Consider the following 12,712-nt stretch of genomic DNA (forward strand, 5'->3'; position numbering starts at 1 on the left):
GACAAGTTAGTGAACTACAGTATGTCTTATGTTCATAAAATACTGCTTTTTGATCTGTAAAACTTATCGCATCCTTTATTATATAAAGATACATGTCCTTTAAATAAGGGAAATATTATTTTAAGAGCTCGTTTTTTTGTTTCAGAGCAGAAATACGTGAAAAGATCAAATTTCCCTGCAGCCTGTTGATGTACATCTACGGGAAAAGTTGTCATTTCATCCTCTTTTTACTCTTAAAAGTAAAAAAGAGCTCTGATTTCTCTTTAATAAAAATTTAATTATTATAAATTTTATGTACGATAAGATAAATTAGTAAAAAAACACATTAATGTAACACCAACACCTACATATAAACTATAACATGTTGGTACTTAACAATTATTAGTACTAATATTAAGTGCTCTTATGTTATAATCATGATGCTTAATAATTGTGAAATTGATTTAAAGATTGAGAGGATGTAGAAAGCCATGTACAAGTAGTATTCTGGGCAAAAGGAAAAGCAATGTTACTTTATAAAGCTATCGACTAATCACTCCATTATTAATCTGATGTTAGAGTAACTAATTATACAATGACACATGGATTAGGTTAAATATCACCTTCGACATAAAGATTGCAGAAAGGTGAATCATAGAGAATTTCACGTACAGAGGCTATTCACAGAATCACAGAGAGTTTATAGATGTCATTATCACTATAAAAATGAAGATTAGACAAGATAATTGTACCAGGACCGCAGTAATTGGGTGTAGTTGTTACTTGTTAATAACTCAATGTCTGCATGACTCCTTCTGCAGTGAATATGAAAAGATGGTCGGATAGAGAGATGGAGGAGCATATATCTGCACAACAGCCAACTAATTTAGAGCAGTTTAGCTGGGCTTAAACCTTAAACGGCCCAAATAATTTTTTCTTTAAATTCAAAACGCATATGATGTGTAGTAAGTAAATTAATTTATAATTTAAAATGATTAAAATTAGAAGTAGCAATATTTTTACAAATAACTTATTTTATTCTCTTAATTAAAAATAGTATAACACTCAAATTTACGTGGAAAATGGCTTCATAAACTTGCACATAAGGGTAACCGGTTTTGAAATTCAAAACGGATATCCGATTTTTTAGATCATTAAAATTCTATTTCGTATTCGAATCTGTTTTAACTGGATACGCGAATATCGAAAATTAGATTATTCGGATCCCATTTAAGCTTACATTTTTATATAATTAAAAAAGGACAATATAACATTCTGATTTATAATTGTTAGATATAATTGATGATATCAGCAGAAACTATCAAAAGTTCATATCAGGACTTATATCAGCAATTACTGAAGAGTGACGTCGTCAGTACTTATATCAGTACTTGATGATCAGCAGATGATATCATCAGGATTTGTCACTTCAATAGATATTCGATATGGAAAAGGAAAGCAGGAATTCAAGGCGGTGAAGAACTTTACCTCAGAAGCAACCATACATGGATAGGTTTCCTTATTGTAATATAATAGGATTACTTATTTAATTGTGTAGTTGTGCTCTATATAAAGCACAGATTACGTTCATACTATATGCATTGCAACATTGTTATATCATTCGCATATCTAGCAACCCTCAAGCATACTTGTTCATCCTTTTGAAAGAGTACGTTTGTAATCAGTTTTTATCTGTTAATATAAAAATTGTTAATTATGTTGAAACTTTGTCGAATTGATTGCATAAACTGTATTCACCACCCCCATCTACAGTTGATTACAGACCTAACAATTGGTATCAGAGCTTGCTGTTGACATACAAACAGTTTAAGATCTGAAAATCAATCTTCAATCTCTGACAAAGAAGAAGAACCACAGAATCCACCACCACTCCCATCCACATCACAGATTAGCAGCAACATGAGTAGGTATGAAGCAATCAAGGTGTCAATCCTGAAGATACATGAATATCCAATCTGGAAAGTCAGTATGGCTATGTGTTTGGAAGTCACAGATCCTGAATATCTAAGCAGAATTTATGATGGTCCTCATAAACCAATTAAGGTAGTTGTTTCTGTTGGAGGACAACCAGAAAAGACGATCGACAAAGAAATGAAGGACTACACTACTGAAGATCTTTCATCTATTATGAAGGATGCTAAGGTCATACACATCTTCCACGACAGTCTTGATAGTGTTATGTCCAATAGAGTTATTGGATGTAAGACAGCAAAAGAGATATAGGATGCTTTAGAAGTAAAGTGTCAATGCACAACTGCTATCAAGAAGAACATGAGGACAATACTTACTCAAGAATATGAGCACTTTGACTCAAAAGATAATGAGTCCTTAACTGAGATCTATGACAGATTTTAGAAGCTGCTGAATTACTTATCCCTTGTCAACAAGGAATGTGATTTAGAGGACTCAAACTTGAAGTTTCTACTTGCTCTCCCTGAAAAGTGGGACTTTAAGGTCACATCAATAAGGAATAACTATGAAATTAATGACACACCTCTAGATGAGATCTATGGAATACTGAAAACTCATGAATTAGAGATAGAGAAAAGAAGTAAGAGAAAATGATATAAGTCAGTAGCACTCAAAGTTGAAGAGAAGCCAAAGGAGAAAGCTAAGAGAAAAAGTTACTCCAAAGGAAAAGCTATGATTGCAAAGTCGAATACTGAATCATCAAATTCTGATGATGACTCAAAAACTGTTAATAAATCAGATACTGATAGTGATCATGACAACAATGAAGACATGGATCAAATGGCTGCTCCATTGGTTAAAAGCTTCAAGAAGATGGTCTACAAAAACTTCAAGAAAGGAAGACGATTTTCCAGAAAAGGTTCGAGTTCCTCAAACTCTGATAAGAGGAACAACTGAAGAAATACTGATTGGAAGGAATCAAGATCTGAAAAACTTGACAAGTCAAAGGAGAGATGTTATAACTGTGATGGAATTGGACACTTTGCAGCTGACTGCAGAAAAACCAGAGCTGAGAAGAAACAAGCCTGATCTCAAAGAAGAAAAACTGGGATGATTCATCAGAATCATATAATGAGGTCGATTATGCTCTCATGGCAAATGCAGATGCTGAGGGTGACAATGCTGAATTAAAGGTACCTCAGACTACTCTTGCTTTTGTTACTGATGATATCAATGAATTAAGATTATTTTTTAAGACTCTGCATGTTAGTTATAGGGATCAGACCTTAGAGAATAATATAATCAAGAGTAAAAACCCTGAGTTAAAGAAAATGAATGATCACCTAGAAATTGATTTACTTTCCATGCTTGAAATTCAAAAGAAGAGATAATGTTGTTTATGTTAAAGAAACATTTTTAGAAAAGCATGATTATCTAGAAAAGGAGTTAGCTAAAAAAAGAGAGGTTATTAAACTTTGGATTAACTCTGGAAAAACAACTCAGGAAATTTTAGAGAATGGTTGTTGGGGATCAAGATTATGATATGCTGCTAGATCTAATTTTGATAAGAAAATTGAAAAAGAAACTGAGAAAAATAAACCAGTAAGTATTGATACTAAGGTCAAACTGAATAAGGTTCAGTTGAAGACCATTAAGTTTAATACAAGTGCTGATGTTGTTAGATCAGTTAATGAGGTAGGTTCAACCTCAGCACCTAGATCAAACTTAATTACTGATAAGAGTGAACAGGTTCACAAAAAATCAGTAAATATTGGTTTAATTACTCAGATGCAGCTTAAGCAAAAGCTGAAGGATTTACACATGAAAGACAAGAAGAAAAGGCATAGGAAAAATAGGAATGGCAAGGTAGGTGTTAATAAGAATGGTAACTATGCAACTCCTCCCAATGCACCTAGAAAGGCCTGTGTTAGATATATTTGATAATGTCATGGCTAATATGTTTTATGTTTAGCTTTCAGATCTTATTTGAACAGGATAAATCAGTACTTAACTGTTGATCAGTACTTATACTGGAAGTCAGGACTTAAGGATATCAGTACTTATGTTATCAGGAGATAATCATCAGAAGATAGATATCAGAACTTAAGTGCTGAAGGACGATCAGATAAGGACAGTAGCTGATTAAAGGAAAGAAGATCAAGATAAACATAAGAAGAGATATGCATGAAGAAGGAATTCTGTAAAGAATGGAATACTTGGAAGAAAAGATATCTGATTGATATATTTTAGGAAGCAGAATTATATTCCATATCAATTAACGATTATCTTGTAACTGTGTAGTATATAAACATAGACATAGGGTTTACACTATAAGTGTTATCATTATTCGAGAAGATTATTCATTGTAACCCTAGCAGCTCTCGTGATATTGTTCATCACTGAGAGGTAACAGTTCCATACTGTAACAGAGTTTATTGTTTCAATAAAGTTTGTTTTCTGTTACTTAAGTTCTTAAAGTTTGATTTGAGTGTACTATACACTGTATTCACCCCCTCTACAGTGTGTGTGTGACCTAAAAAGTGGTATCAGAGCCTATCTGTTAACACACATACAGTTAAAGATCCAAACACAATCATGTCGGACACAGAAACTCCAACTAAGCCTACCAAAACTGAGGAACCACCAAAGACACAAATTTAGAGTCGGTATGAGACCATCAGAGTTCCCATACTGAGACCATCTGAATATCCCATATGGAAGGTAAGGATGACCATGTTCCTGGAAGCAACAGATCCAGAATACCTTGATATAATCAAGGAAGGCCCTCACAAACCAACCAAGCTCGTTGTTGCAGTTGCAGGTGAAGCAGCAAAGACCGTACCAAAGGAGAAGAGTGATTATACTGCTGAAGATATAACATCAATTGCTAAGGATGCCAAGGTACGACACTTACTGCATAGTGCCATTAATAATGTAATGTCAAACAGGGTAATCAACTGCAAGACTGCTAAGGAGATATGGGATGCTCTGGAAACAAGGTGTCAGGGAACGGAGACAATTAAGAAGAACAGGAAGACAATACTCACTCAAGAGTATGAACACTTTGACTCAAAGACTAATGAGTCATTGAATGATTTATATGATAGATTTGTCAAACTTTTGAATGATTTGTCATTGATTAATAAAGAGTATGATCTTGAAGATTCAAACCTTAAGTTCCTATTAGCTCTTCCTGAATGCTGGGATTTGAAGGCAACGACAATAAGAGACAACTATAATCTTGATGAAACAACTCTTGACGAAATCTATGGTATGCTCAAGACTCATGAGCTTGAGATGGAACAAAGAAGCAAGAGGAAAGGAGGAAAGTCAAGGACAGTTGCTCTTAAGGCTGAAGAAGAATCCCCCAAAGCAGCTTCCTCAAAGAAAGACAAGGGTAAAGCTCTTTTCATAAAGTCTGATACTGAGTCATCAAGTTCTGAGAGTGATGATGACTCAGATTCTGAAAGCTTGCCTGAGACTGATGCTGATGAGGAGATGATGAAGCTGTGTGCTCTTATGGTGAAAGGAATCACAAAGTTTGCATACAGGAAGTTCAGGAAGGGAAAGAAGTTTTCCAGGAAAGGCATAAGTTCTGATAAGAAGAATTTCAGAAGATCTGAAGGCAGAGGAGGAAAGTCTGACAGAGGAGATTACACCAATATTAAATGCTATAACTGTAGTGAGAAAGGCCACATATCTCCTGATTGCAAGAAGGTAAAGGGTGACAAAGGCAAGGCTCTTGTCACAAAGCAGAAAAGCTGGACAGACACCTCAGACTCTGAAAGTGAGGAAAACTATGCATTGATGGCAAATGCTGATAAAGAAAGTGCTGAGAGCAGTTTTGAAGCTGCTGAAACAAAGGTACCTCAGACTACTTATGCTTTTCATACTGATGATATTAATGAGTTGAGAAGATATCTTAAAACCATGTTTGTTAGTTATAGAGATCAAACTTTAACATGTGAAAGATTAACTTCTGAAAATCTTGCATTTAAGAAAAGAAATGATTTCTTAGAAAAAGAGTTAGTCATGTTCCATCAAACTCAGAAGGATAGAGATGATGCTTTTTATGTTAGGGATGAAGTGCTAAAAATGAATGAATCTCTAAAAACTGAGTTAGAAAAGGAAAGAGAGATTATCAGGACTTGGACTAACTCTGGCAAAACAACTCAAAATTTGCTAAGTAGTGGAAACTGGAAAGAGGGCTTAGGTTATGGAGAAGATAAGAATGATAAAGGAACTGAAGAAATTAAGTCTGTTCATAAGCAAAAGCCAAAGTTAAAACCTGTTAAGTTTGTAACTGTAAAGTCTGAAAATGAGAAATCAGAAGTTACAAAGGAATTAACTTCTGACAAACTAAAACAGGAAAAGACAACTGAAGTGAACATAGGCTTAATGACAAAGAAGCAGCTTAAGCATAAGCTGAAAGATGTTAAGAATGCAAACAAGGTAAAATCACCTAGAAAAATAGGAATGGAAAGGAAGGTGTAAATAAAAGCAATAATCATAAACCTGTTCCTGATGCTTCTAGGAAAACATGTCATAACTGTGGAAGTTCTAACCATCTGGCTTCTTTTTGCAGGAAGAATAAGAATATTAACTCCTTACCTTCAAAATCAGGAGTTAAGAGTCAGCCTGTTAGATACAAACCACAAAATCCTTGTTTTTATTGTGGTAGTTTATGGCATTCCATTTATACTTGTAAGGAATATCATAGTTTATACTATGATTATTATCAAATAAAACCTTCTTTGAAGAAAGTTTCCATTGTTCCTTCTAGTGTAAATTCTGATTCAAAGTCTGATAGTGTAAGTTCTGATAAGAAAAATGTTAACATAAACTCTGATGCTAAATCCGCTGCAAATGTTAACAAACTTAAAAAGGCCAAAGGATCCAAGCAAGTCTGGGTCCTTAAAACTAATAATTAGTGGTCTTTGTGATTGCAGGGCAACAGGAAAAATATTCTAGTTCTGGACAGTGGATGTTCAGGATATATGACTGGAAATAAGGCCCTGCTATCAGACTTTGTGGAGAAAGTTGGCCCAAGTATTTCTTATGGAGATGGCAACATTGGAAAAACATTGGGATATGGCAAAATGAATCTTGGAAATGTCATAATTAAAGAAGTAGCTCTGGTCTCAGGACTTAAACACAACCTACTGAGTATAAGTCAAATCTGTGACAGAGGTTATCATGTTGATTTCTTTGAAGAACACTGTGAAATTGTGAGTAAATCTAAAGGCAAAGTTGTTCTTAAAGGATACAGGCGTGGTAACATTTATGAAGCTAAGCTTTCAACAAGTACTGATGGTTCTGCAATCTGTCTGATGAGTAGAGCATCAATTGAAGAAAGCTGGAATTGACACAAGAAACTCTCTCATTTAAATTTCAACAATATAAATGAACTGGTCAAGAAAGATCTTGTGAGAGGATTGCTCCTGATGGTCTTTGTGATTCCTGTCAGAAAGCCAAATAAAGAAAATCTTCATTCAAGAGCAAGACTGAATCATCAATTCTTGAGCCTTATCATCTACTACATGTTGATCTATTTGGTCCAGTAAATGTCATGTCTATTGCAAAGAAGAAGTATGCGTTGGTCATAGTGGATGAGTTCACCAGATACACATGGGTGTATTTCTTGCACACAAAAAGTGAAACTGCATCTATCTTGATTGATCATGTCAAACAGCTGGATAAAATGGTCAATGATTCTGTGAAAATTTTAAGGAGTGATAATGGCACTGAGTTCAAGAATTTGATAATGGAAGAGTTCTGCAAAAACCATGGAATAAAGCAGGAATTTTCTGCTCCTGGAACTCCACAGCAGAATGGAGTTGTTGAAAGAAAGAATAGGACTCTTATTGAAGCTGCACGTATAATGTTTGAAGAAGCGAAGCTTCCAACCTATTTCAGGGCTGAAGCTGTGCAGACTGCTTGTTTTACTCAAAATGCAACACTCATTAACAAGCATGGAAAAACACCATATGAGATGGTGAAGAAAAAGAAGCCAAATATGAAATATTTTCATGTATTTGGATGCAAGTGTTTTGTTCTCAAGACTCATCCTGAACAGCTATCAAAGTTTGATCTAAAAGCTGATGAAGCAATCTTTGTTGGATATCCACTTTCCACAAAAGCCTTCAGAGTCTATAATTTGAGAACAAAAGTGGTCATGTAATCTATCAATGTCTCTTTTGATGACAAGAAGATTACTGGTCTTGAAGATTTCATTGACCATGATCAGCTGAGATTTGAAAATGAAGACTCAAATTCTGATACTGAAAATCCTGACAGTCTAAGTCCTGATACTGTAAACTCTGATGGAATAAACTCTGATGTTATTGAAACTGTGGTGGCTACGCCAAGGGAAGATGCACCTATGCAGGGGGAGCATACTCAAGATCCTACCACAGCTCAAGAAACATCAGAACATACATCTGGCTCTTCAAGTTCTGATTCGTCAAGTTCTGATAAGCCAAGTTCTGATAGTGCTGAAAATCTAAATACTGAAGAATCCAACTCAGAGAGCACAGTTTCAGGGGGAGCATCAGAAAATGAAGATAGCATGGATCATGGGGGAGCATCCAGTTCTAGAGAAAACCTTCCATCTGCAAGGAAGTGGACAAAATCACATACACCTGATTTGATAATTGGAAATCCTGATGCAGGTGTCAGAACTAGAACAGGTACTTCAAATGAATGTCTCTACAATTCTTTTCTCTCTCAGACTGAGCCAAAGAAAGTTGAAGAAGCTCTTCAAGATGCTGATTGGGTGCAAGCAATGCAGGAAGAGTTAAATGAATTTGAAAGAAACAAAGTCTGGACCCTAGTGCCAAGACCAAAGAATAGATCTGTTGTTGGTACAAAATGGGTATTCAGAAACAAAACTGACAGTGATGGCATAATTACAAGGAATAAGGCAAGACTGGTCGCAAAAGGATATTCTCAACAGGAGGGAATTGATTATGATGAAACATTTGCACCAGTTGCTAGGTTAGAAGCCATAAGGATATTTTTGGCTTATGCTGCTCATAAAAAGTTTACTGTCTTTCAAATGGATGTGAAAAGTGCTTTTCTCAATGGAGAATTGGAGGAGGAAGTATATGTTGAACAACCTCCAGGCTTTGTAGATTCCAAACATCCAGATTATGTCTACAGGCTTGATAAAGCACTTTATGGACTTAAGCAAGCTCCTAGAGCATGGTATGAGACTTTAGCTCAGTTTCTTCTGGAAAGTGGATTCAACAGAGGAACAATAGACAAAATACTATTCTACCTCAACCATGGAAAGGACTTACTTCTGGTCCAGATTTATGTTGATGATATCATCTTTGGATCTACAAATGACAGACTTTGCAAGAAGTTTGCCAAACTGATGCAGTCAAGATATCAGATGAGTATGATGGGGGAACTTAGCTATTTTCTGGGCCTTCAAGTCAAGCAGAATGAAGAAGGCACTTTTATTTGTCAAACCAAGTACACCAGAAACTTGCTGAAGAAATTTGGAATGCAAGATTGTCCAAGTGCATCCACTCCTATGGCCACTGCAACAAAACTGGATAAGGATACTGGTAAATCAGTAGATATTACTGATTACAGAGGTATGATTGGCTCTCTACTCTATCTAACTGTTAGTAGACCTGATATCATGTATGCTACCTGTCTTTGTGCAAGATTTCAAGCAGATCCAAGAGAACCTCACTTAACAGCTGTGAAAAGAATCTTTAAGTATCTTAAAGGAACAGCTGATTTGGGATTGTGGTATCCTAGAGAATCAGACTTTAAACTAATAGGTTACTCAGATGCAGATTTTCCAGGCTGCAAAATTGACAGGAAAAGCACAAGTGGAAGCTGCCAATTTCTTGGAGGCAGATTGGTTTCTTGGTTCAGCAAGAAACAAAAGTCAATTTCCACATCAACTGCAGAAGCAGAGTATATTGTTGCAGGAAGATGTTGTGCACAGATTCTTTGGATGAAGAATCAGTTACTGGATTATGGGTTAACATATTTCAAAATCCCTATTTACTGTGATAATCAAAGTGCTATTGCTATGACAGGTAATCCAGTTCAACACTCTATGACAAAGCACATCAGCATCAGGTACCACTTCATCAGGGAACATGTGGATGAAGGTACAGTGGAATTGCATTTTGTTCCCACAGATCAACAACTAGCAGATATCTTCACAAAACCACTATATGAAGCTACTTTTACAAGATTGGTAAATGAACTTGGAATGGTTTCAGGTTCTTTCTCTAAATCTGCTTAGTCTTGTTCTGTGTTATCAGACTTTATGCTCAGTATTTACAGAATTAATCTCATTGTGTATTCTGTGCTTAATTGATAAATGTTTTTAAGTACTGACTGTTGTCTGATATATATTTCTCAACTCTGATAAGTGATTTGTCTGTTTAAGTAATTATTCAATCCTATGAGGATAACTGTGCTAGATACTGACCTAGTAGTCTTCAATAAACAAATGATTCCATGTAAGAAGTAATTATTTCAGTGGAAATCTTATGACACTAGCAAATTCTGATAATTGAGCTTAGTTAAGTTTACTTTGTATATCTTATTACTAAGTCATAAATTAGAATAATGCTGCTCATCTGTTAAGTTCTGATACTAGTAAAACTGCTGAATGTACTAAGTGCTGATAAACCTCACTTATCAAAAGAAAAAGCAAAAAGATCAAAGAATAAAATCAGGTACTCCTTTGAGATCTAGAGTAAAAATGTGGAAGGGACGACCCAAGTGCATTGCTGGTATTAAGTAAATATGCATTAGAAAAGCAAAATATTTTCTTGGTGACTTTTCACACTCTATGATTACTGGAGAAATACTCTGATAATAGCATAAATTCTGATAAGCAGTCGCGACTCACTTACACTGAGAAGCCACTGTAAAATAGAATTTCAAAAGATGCATAAAATTAGCACAAAACAGTTGGGGTGGACTCAAGCATGAACTCATTCATCAGTAGGTTTCAGGACAATGACAGCTCTTTAGCAAAATTTTAGTTATGCCTTATTTCTAAGATGTACTGAAGTGAATCAGACTTTACTCTTTGTCTGTTATTTATCTTAATGCACACACTAATCACTCCATCTGAATGATGAAAATTACTGTGGTGGTCTCTGTTATTCTAGATAAACAGTCATTGTGTCACTTTGCATAAATTCTGAGGACAAGCTCTGGTTTCATATTCTGATGATTAAGTTCTGAAGAGTATAACTCAGAACTTGTATGAGGACTTACTAAGATGGGCATTCCTTCTTCGAGTTAAGAAATTATGTTCTGATGACTGTTAAGTTCTGGTATAGGTCTAAGTTCTGATTTCTCAGTCTAATCTTTTACTTGGCTTATCTGTGAATAAAATTTGGTAACAGTCTCAGTTCGAACTAGAATATGTTGAAGTGGAAGATTAATAGTCACTATGGTTAGGGTTAATGGTATTTGTACCTGAACAGTCCAATGTTACTTGTTTCTTGTGCGCTTTAAACCATGTTTCCTCTTTCCAATGAATGTATTCTTTTTCAAAGTCTAGGGAGACGAGGTAGAATTAATTCTACCTGTCAGCATTCAATACTTTTACGTCTCCTAGCATTCTCTTACCTTTATAAGCAGCCACTTCACATCAGCCTTTCCATCAAATTCTTCTCACACACTTATCTTCATACTTTTTCTTTCAAAAACACAATGGTCAGATACAACATATTTTTGAACTACCAAAACTTCAATATGGAGCTAAGCTGTGCCGACTGGCAGCAGGAATGGCATGTCACAGCCATTCCTGAGGAGATATGGGACTCTGTCCCACAGGAGGTACTGACCCACCTCCTGTTCTTCTATATGGATTACCATCGCCATTTGGAGCGATTGGAGGAGGAAAGACTGGCAGCTCTCCGCCAGCAAGAGCGAATCATCAGACTCGCCATTCTGTTTGTCGAGAGTAGGAAGAAGAAGAAATGATTTAATCTTATCTTCTTCCTGTTTTTCTTCATCATCATCTTTGTCAGGCTTCTTAGCTAGGACTAAGGCTGTTGATGTTAGGTTTAGAAGCTTAGGGAAAATCTTGTATAAGTATTGATGTAATTTCCATTTCATGAATGTATTGTCTTGATATATTAATGAAAGTTGTTTTTACTTCAAGATTTTATCTCTGAGTTATTTTATCTTGTGTTGATAAATCCTGATTGATATTCTGATGACCATATAAATTTTGTTTTATATTAAGTTCTGATTCATTTTCAGCACTTACTTATCTAATTTATCTTGGTCATTTTCATGTGATTTATTTTCAGAATATTAATGATGCAGTGAAAAATAATTCAATCAGTGATAATGGTTTAAATTTTGAATTAAAACTATTTCTCTTGATAAATGGAACGGTTTTTCCTTGAAACTAGGCAAATGGGTAAGTAATGATTCCTATTTTCTCGAGCCCAGTAACTATCCGTTATTACTGCATGTCTGACAGGTGTCCAACGGTAACATTTTTGTTCAGAGTATAAGTACAACAGAGAGAGGATTTCTTTAATCTTTTATTTCCTTCATATTTTTTTTCTCTCTACTTACTCTCCTTCTTCTCACGTTGGTTTTTCATACAGACATTTTATCAAACACCTAACAGGCACTTTTGAATCTCAATTTTTCACATGGCACCTAAGGATTTAATCATTGATGGAGCTAAGTTTGTTCCAAACAACTATGCTGCAGTTCTTGATCACACTGAAGCTCCATCTGAGTTGCACTTTGTGCAAGATCTTCTTGCACATAGTGAGGTTGGGTATGCATT

The sequence above is a fragment of the Apium graveolens genome, chromosome 4 (assembly GCF_009905375.1).
Source record: "Apium graveolens cultivar Ventura chromosome 4, ASM990537v1, whole genome shotgun sequence".
Classification (NCBI taxonomy): domain Eukaryota; kingdom Viridiplantae; phylum Streptophyta; class Magnoliopsida; order Apiales; family Apiaceae; genus Apium; species Apium graveolens.